The sequence below is a fragment of the Felis catus genome, chromosome D2, assembly GCF_018350175.1.
Source record: "Felis catus isolate Fca126 chromosome D2, F.catus_Fca126_mat1.0, whole genome shotgun sequence".
NCBI classification, from domain to species: domain Eukaryota; kingdom Metazoa; phylum Chordata; class Mammalia; order Carnivora; family Felidae; genus Felis; species Felis catus.
In genome coordinates, this window is record NC_058378.1 from 19,373,516 (window position 1) to 19,381,765 (window position 8,250).

General features: G+C 52.6%; 1 long non-coding RNA gene across 1 annotated transcript; it reads right to left on the reverse strand.

Annotated features, from left to right (window-relative positions):
• Window positions 1-258: 258 nt before the first annotated feature.
• LOC109492445 lies at window positions 259-2,725 on the reverse strand. The gene is made up of 2 exons (XR_002146314.3): window positions 2,532-2,725; window positions 259-1,659 (listed from the first exon to the last, which is right to left on the reverse strand). It is a non-coding gene; the product is annotated as an uncharacterized LOC109492445 (long non-coding RNA).
• Between the last annotated feature and the right edge of the window lie 5,525 nt (window positions 2,726-8,250).

Below are 8,250 nucleotides of genomic sequence, written 5' to 3' on the forward strand. Positions count from 1 at the left end.
CTCCAGGCGTGGACGTCCAGCCGCCTGCGAGGGTCGCTTCCCTGAGCGGGCGCGTCCTCGCCTGTCGCTTAGGGATCACGACGTCTCCCCTGCGGGGCTGTTTTAAGATTTTGTGGCAGGTCTCCCTGGCAGCTATTGCTCCGAATCGTAGCGCTCTTTCTTCCCAATTTACTTGGAAAAGCCGGAGTCTCACACACACACACACACACACACACACACACTTCTGTAGCTTCCCCTTCGGTATCTGTCGCAGAAGAGCTCATTTCTTTTTTAATTCACTAAGTGAGTAAGGGAGAGAAGAGCTGGCATGTTTGGGAATGAAACAGATAGCGTCGGGAGGTTGGAAGGGAAGTGACCAAGTGTGGCCCGTGTCAGGAGTTGCCCCGAGGAGAGCAGACGCGTCTCTGGGTGGATTCACCGGGATCCCCCCTGTCAGGCCGGTCGCACCCGACCCAGTTCCAGCTCCAGGCCGTCTTCAGGCAGCACCTTACAGGTGATGTTAATCTTTTGCGGTGCCCGGGGTGTTTTTTTCTTGTCTGGAATAGGCGTGTTTGCCTCTGTGGTGGTCGTTTTGCTTTGCCTTCTACCCACCGCCACCAAACACCACTGGGCCTGGTGCGCGGTGATTGCTCTAAGTTACAGGTTAAGAGAAGAATGTGCGAGGAGCCGTCTTGTGCTGGGGGGCACGTGTCTGAATCAAGAGAGACGCAAAAGTCGCTGCTTGGCCCGAAAGCAGCTCACGGTCCCGTTGATGCTATAGGTCTTAACATTTTTTTTTTTTTAATTTAAGAATATGTGGTATGAGCAGTGGCAGAGGGTGGCATGGAGATACGGAGTGTTGTCAGCGGCGGGTGGGGGGGGTGGATGGGCGCAGTGGAGGGAGAGATGGCCTGGGGTGGGGTGGGGCGGGAGGAGTAGCCATCCACGGCAAGATACGAGACCCGAGGAGGAGAGCAGGCTCGACAAACACGCCTGATCGTGGAGGCGCGTCACCACAGGTCTATGGTGTCCACGGCACCCAGTCTAGACTCTGCTCCATTCTCCCAAGGTCGCCATGGGATGACGTGACGTCATGTCACGTCGTGTTATTGCGTTTGAGCAGGTAAAGTATCGTCCCTCTGTGTGCTCATCACCCAGCACAGAATATACCACACAGGACCCACTGCGACGTACAATGTGAACCGTCTATGCAGTACAGCTCGATATGCAGAATACGATCATACGTATAACAATACTTGTGAGAACAGCTAACTCCGTCTAAATGCAGCCCAAACAACAAACGTCCCACAGGAGACCAAACGCTGAAGCTCTAGGACCAGAAGATCACTGGGCATTCCAGAAATTCAGTAGTAAAGACCCACAGGGACCTTTTTGCCACGTCTTCTCCTCGGCACACAAACACGCTCCTCGTACGGCGTCTCAAACTTGCTTTCTGGACTCCACTCCCCCTCCCTGGCTGCGTGTCTCCTCAGAGGCCCCGGGTTAGCCTGTCTCCCTCCTCTGAGCCCTGCCCCAGCGCCCAGCTCAGACACCTCTGCTGTAGAATTTGGAATTGCGACTGGTTGTTCACTCGGCTCTCAGCAATTGAACCGTGGGCTGCGGCATTCTTCAAACTTCTCCTCCTGGCCTCTTAGCCAACCATGAAATCCATGTAGTGAGCTGGGTATTAAAATAAAAGAGTAGAGGGGCGCCTGGGTGGCGCAGTCGGTTAAGCGTCCGACTTCAGCCAGGTCACTATCTCGCGGTCCGTGAGTTCGAGCCCCGCATCAGGCTCTGGGCTGATGGCTCAGAGCCTGGAGCCTGTTTCCGATTCTGTGTCTCCCTCTCTCTCTGGCCCTCCCCCGTTCATGCTCTGTCTCTCTCTGTCCCAAAAATAAATAAACGTTGAAAAAAAAAATTAAAATAAAATAAAATAAAATAAAATAAAATAAAATAAAAGAGTAGAACATATCAGGAGGTATCCCACATAGTACGGATCGGTTCGTTTTGTAGAACTTCTATTTCTTCTGTATGTGTGTGTGTGTGTGTGTGTGTGTGTGCACATACACTGGATCACAATGTAAAATACCTTTTTTTTTTTTTTTTTTTTTTTTTTTTACATTTTACTGTGGATTATGATTTAAAAACTGTTTCAAAGCCCTGAGCTAGAGGCCTGGCATTTTCTTACCCATTTTTGTTTCCCTCAGTGCCTGCAGAGTGACCCCCGCAAACGCTTGTTGAATTAATACATAAATTCGTCTGCCAACAAGGAGTTAAATCGATAGCTAGGCAGAGCTGCAGGACAGGGCCTCCTCCTGTGACTTGCATTCACACACTGCCATCACAATTGTGGGGGATGATGGCATTTGCTGAAGCCGAAGCCTGCCTCCACCCCCCCGCCCCCTGCAGTGCTGTGGGGGCCTATCGGCGCCCGTACCTAAGCTGGGAACTAGCACCCCCCCCTGCTCCCCACCTGCACCGATAAGGGAAATCGTCCGATGCGACCACAGGCAGACAGGCCTGAGCCTCACTGTCCTTCCTTTGCCAGCTACCTGCTCTTGCGGGGCTCTGTGAAGGCCAGTGCTTTGCTGGGAGACAGTCCAGAGTCTGACAAGCTGGTGTTTCGAGGCAGTGACTTTGGAAAGACACTACAGTTATCCAGCTCAAAGTGAAAGATGTCAGGCAGTCGGCGAAGTCTCAGCTTCTCTGGGTGGAAACTCCGATGGCGTGTTGAATGGCACTGGTCCGGCCCCTTCCTGAAAGTCTCCCCAAGCTTCCCTCCGGAGAAAACGCTCCCACTTTGATTGGTCCCATTTATCACATGATTTTCACTCCGAGAGCCTTTGGGTATTGAACCAGTGCCAAACATTTGACCTGAGATTAGGCCCCGAGCCAGACTCACTCCCGATGTGCTGTATCAGCAAACCCGCCCGGAGCAAAGTGACCTCGGCCTGGAAGAAACTGGCCTCTGGCTGGGCCAGTCGTCCCCAGGGTCTCCGGGAGAGCTTCCCTCACTGAGGGAAGGGGTGGAGGGTACCCTGGCTTGACAGTTATTTAGCAAGAGGGGAAAGAACGCTTTGGGAACACACACTGGTCGCAGGAAACAAAGGGCAGGGCTGGTCAATGGGCCATCCTTGGGACTACTAAGATACTTCTGATCTTCCAGAAGGTATAGATGAGGTTTCCCGTGCGATGTCTACTATGCTTCTCATATTCGGTGTGCGCAGGTCTAGTGCACGTCGGGCATTCAGATGGCGTATAATAAGTGATCGCCAATTGAATGAACGGCCTCCTAACGTATCTTTAGGAAGCAGAACATGTAAATGGTCCGTCGATTCCAGAAAATCAGAATAAATAAGTCTCGTAAAGGAAAGCAATTAAGACAGAAATTAAAAACAAACAAATGAAAAAACATAAATTGTTCCAGGAAGTTACAGTGGTCTAATTAATTGGGAGCAAAAGGAGTCTAGGGATTCTGGCCTCCGTTTCCAAATCCCCGGTGCTTACACAACGCTTGGCACGTAAGCACAAATAAATGTTTAATGAATGAGCGCATTTTAGTTTCCAGAAACTTTGAAGAAAGCTTCCTTCTTCTTTCTTACTTCCATCTCCTACGCCCACCCTGTCCCGCTGACACACACCCACCATACACACACACACACACACACACACACACAAACACCATAGACACACATCCCACACCACACACACACGCACACCACATGGAAATACCACACACACACTCATATACACTCATTATGTTCCAAAGCCTGAAACTCCATAATCAGAGGAACTTTCTTTTAAATGGAGGCCTTGACCCTTTTAAAAAACCTTTGGGGAGTTGCACACAAAGTCTTATCTTTCATAACGGAGAATGAATGTTTGCCAACCTTTTCCTAGAAGCTTGCTTATAGGAGGGCTAAGAAGAGAGCGGATGCAAATGAGGAAGCAGGCCAAGCGCCCCAGGAGGGGGGCGTGTGAGAATTCTCCTTCCCCACCCCCCTCTCCTTGTTCACCTGCCCGGACCCCCTTCCGCCGCGGTGCAGCCCTACGGACCAGAAATTGAGGTGACAGTAATCCAAGCTTACATCTTGAAAATCGCTGTGGCGTTAGCTCACATGGTGAGGAGCAGATCCTGCCATCCCACCCTTAAAGAGAACGGGGTTTAATAGAAAAGGGGCATTATTTTATTTTATTTTATTTTATTTTATTTTATTTTATTTATTTTTTAATGTTTATTTATTTTTGAGAGGCAGAGAGAGACCGCGTGCGAGAGGCGGAGGGGCAGACAGAGAGAGGGAGACACAGAACCCGAAGCAGGCTCCAGGCTCCGAGCGGTCAGCGCAGAGTCCGACCTGGGGCTCGAACCCACGAACCGTGAGATCGTGACCTGAGCCGAAGTCTGCGCGTAACCAACTGAGCCGCCCCGGGGAGGAAAAGGCGCATAATTTTTCTGCACAAAATCTGCTGCAGCCTTTCGGAAAATGATGGAAATGAAGAGCCAGCTTTCCACTGCGAGCTTGTGGGTGGGTTTTCTAGTGGCGCTTAGATTCAGAGTGAACGAATACCGGACCCAGGAGGCACGTGTTCGAGCCACCTGGAGCGGGCACCTGCCTGGAGGGAGCACTGAACTAGGGATCTCTCTCCTGGAGCGCGCACCTGAGCGGAGGGAGCGCAGAACCAGGGGTCAGGAGCCCCTAACCATGGGACTCAGAAGCAGGCTTCAGGTTCTCCCAAATGAAGCTCTGCCTATGCTTCTAGGTAGACAGGAGGATCACAGTGATGGGATGGCGATCCTGAGCCCAAGGGGAGAGAGGACTCTCCTGGGACCACACGAGTCATTTTCCAGGACTCATTTCCATGTTCCCTGTTCTCAGCCTCCAAGCAGTCTGCAATCCCGGCCCTTGTGAGTGGGCGCTTGGGGGACGGCTAGAGTCAGGGGTACTCATGGGACCAGGCTTTGTTTGGGAAGACGGCGCCAGCAACCGGACATCAAGTTTAGAGAAAGCGATTGTTTATGGTCTTCCCCAACCGTGCTCCCAAGTGATGCTCTATTAATAGAGCACTGGCTAAAGCCAGCGTGGCTTGAGGAGCTGTCAGCTCCCAGAGCCGCTGCGCGGATGCCAGACCCTGCCAGCGGGGAGAGCACAGGGGACAGAGACCCCGGAGGTGGCAGCGAGCCCGGCAGTGCCTTCCACGTGAGAAGAGCCAGCTGCTACGTCTGGACCCCAGCACAGCCTGCGTGGCCTCCCCAGTCGCGGGAGGGAGTCTTCCCGCCTGTGGGAAGCACATCAAGATCATCTCTCAGAAGGGTGCCGTTTCAGGGGCGCCTGGGTGGCTCGGCTGGTTAAGCGTCTGACTTGGGCTCAGACCATGATCTCATGGTCTGTGGGTTCGAGACCTGAGTCAGGCCCTGCACTGCCGGTGTGGAGCGGGGAGCCTGCTTAGGATTCTCTCCCTGTCTCTGCCCCCACCCCTACTCGCAGGGGTGCTCTCTCTCTCTCTCTCTCTCTCTCTCAAATAAACATTAAAAAAAAAGAAAAAAGCATGTCATTTCAGCCTGGGCAACTGAAATACACTTCCCAAAGTGACACTTCCAAGGCTGCTATTATTTAGGCTACCCACTCACCTCCAAACTCCACATTTTAAAAGTCTTTTTTTTTTAAGTTTCTTTTTAATGTTTATTAATTTTGAGAGAGAGAAAGATGGAGTGCGAGCAGGAGAGGGGCAGAGAGAGAGAGAGAGAGAGGGAGACACAGAATCCGAAGCAGCCTCCAGGCTCTGGGTGTCGGCACGGAGACCCACACGGGGCTCAAACTCATGAACTGCGAGAGCATGCCCTAAGCTGAAGCCGGGTGTTTAACCAACATCCAACCGACCCACACACTCCGCATTTTAAATTTTTTTTTTTCCAACGTTTTTATTTATTTTTGGGACAGAGAGAGACAGAGCATGCACAGGGGAGGGGCAGAGAGAGAGGGAGACTCAGAATCAGAAACAGGCTCCAGGCTCTGAGCCATCAGCCCAGAGCCCGACGCGGGGCTCGAACTCACGGACCGCGAGATCGTGACCTGGCTGAAGTCGGACGCTTAACCGACTGCGCCACCCAGGCGCCCCTATACTCCGCATTTTAGATGCCGCACGCGTCTTCCACAGGGCAACTGGCACACAGACTTCCTACACTGTCCCGGGCAAGTCTCTGCCGCAGGACGCAGAGGAAGACACGCGACAGAGGGGGCTCTTGGGAATGGATGAAAGAACGATGAATGATCTAATTCTTTATTGAATCTCATGAGGTAAATATTTATTAGTTCACTTATGAAAGCAATCGCTGAATGCCCCGCACAAAACCAGAATGGGAATCCATTGCTCTCTCTTTCCTTCCGTGGCCGACAGGCAAGTAACGAAGCCCCGAAGCAGAATTAGACTGTGAACAGTGCAGGTTGTATGGGAATTTGGCAGACACGAAAATTGCCTTTGGGGGGTGCCGTGTGTGAAGCAGACCAAGGAGAAGAAAGGGTTGGCAGAAGAGAAGGGAAAGGCGGGAGGCCAGGTGGGAGGCAGGGAGAGCAGGTGCCCCCCACCAGGACCCACAGCGCAAACTTCCCCCTAATGGGGTAACCGTGTGCAGACCATTGAGAGTGGGCAGCCCCAAACCCAACAAGGTCTCCGCTTCTGGTCCCTGGGATGGGGCTGCAGTAGGACATCGGTAAGGAGGTAAGCACAGGAAACTCAGGGCTGAGCAAGGACGTGACCTGAGAAGCTGGACAAGTCATGGCTGCTGTAGAAGTTGAGGAGTGTTCTAGAAGGACTGGTGATCCTGGGGCTCTCAGGAAAGGAGAGGCTCGGATTATAATGACTCAGCCCCTCGTTGGAGCTTCTGTACCTCTAAGACTTCACTGGAAGCTTCAAGGAGGGGAAAGGAAGCAGAGACCCAGCCAGAGGGAAGACAGGAAACCCAAAGAACTAACCGCTGGGCCAGTGCAAAGTGTCCAGGCGTCCCTCCTCAAGTAGAAGACTCCTGCACTTCAACTTTTGTGTTTTCCAAACTGTCTCCTCATGGACACCTTTCATCCTCCATTGGGTCCCTTCCCTACCTTCTCTTTCCTTCTTTGAGATTCTCTCTGTTGAGTGAGAGTTGGCCAAGGCCATTGGGATATATATGGTGTCCTTCTTTCCCAGAGAAGAAGGCTCGCGCTCCCGGAGGGGTTTACATTATCCCGTTTAATTCTAACAACAAAGCGTGGGGCATTCCCATTGTACAGATGAGGACACTGAGGCTCTGAGAGGTGAACTGTCTTGCCCAAAGTCACAGAGGAGTGGATAGAGCAAGCTGACCCCAAAGTGAATGCTTTTCGGAAGTGAGCTGCTCGCTTGCTCTCTCTCTCTCTCTCTCTCTCTCTCTCTCAGACCTGACCACCCCTCAGCCCCATGCTCTTTGAATGGCCTGCCCCTTCCTCCATTCTCTCGCTGCCCCGGGCATGAGGTTCCCTGGACTTGTCCCCAGTATTAAATCCACAGGAGATTGAAATAAAATGACTTACTAAGTAGGATGCAAGCCAGAAGCCCCTCTGGAGAAAGCAGGCTGGAGTGGTCTCCGTGACAATTTCAGGGTCAGGTGGTCCCGTGCCAGGTATACTGACCCCCTCTTCCAAAGGTGATGGAGAACCGCTGTGATAGGCTTTGTTCTGATGTCTACCTGACCCCGTGTCTCTCCTCTCTCTGGGCAGGCCAAACACGAGGTAGCTGTGGGTGGTTTTCTCCAGAGATCTCTCTTCCCACCTGGGGCTCCTTCAGGCTGAGCAGACGGCCCCCAGCGCTGGTCAGGCACCCACACCAAAGCTCGCACCTCCCAGGTCCCACGCTGCCCACAACCCCAGGCACTCTGAGCAATGAGATAGAACTCAGAACAAAGATGCAAGAAAGACAAGGAGGTCATCGTTGGGCACGGAGGCTGCCTTAGCTCAGGGAATAATGGGTTTGGAGCCAAGTTGAGCGGGACCGGCATAGAGAAAACGAAGGGGGAAACTACCCTCAGACAAAGCCGGGGGCAGAAGTCACTTGAGGACCTCATGTTACCTTATTGATATTTGCCAACACTTGATGAAAATGTGCCAGGGAAGAGGGGTGGTGAGCGTGGGCTTCATTTTGGATCCTCGTGGCGGTGGGCACACAGCTCCCGGGTCCACCCCAACAGGGAGTGAGATCTGCACCGGGGCGGTGGGAGGGAAGGAAGAAGATAAAGGGTCCAGGGGCCCAGGGGTATTATTG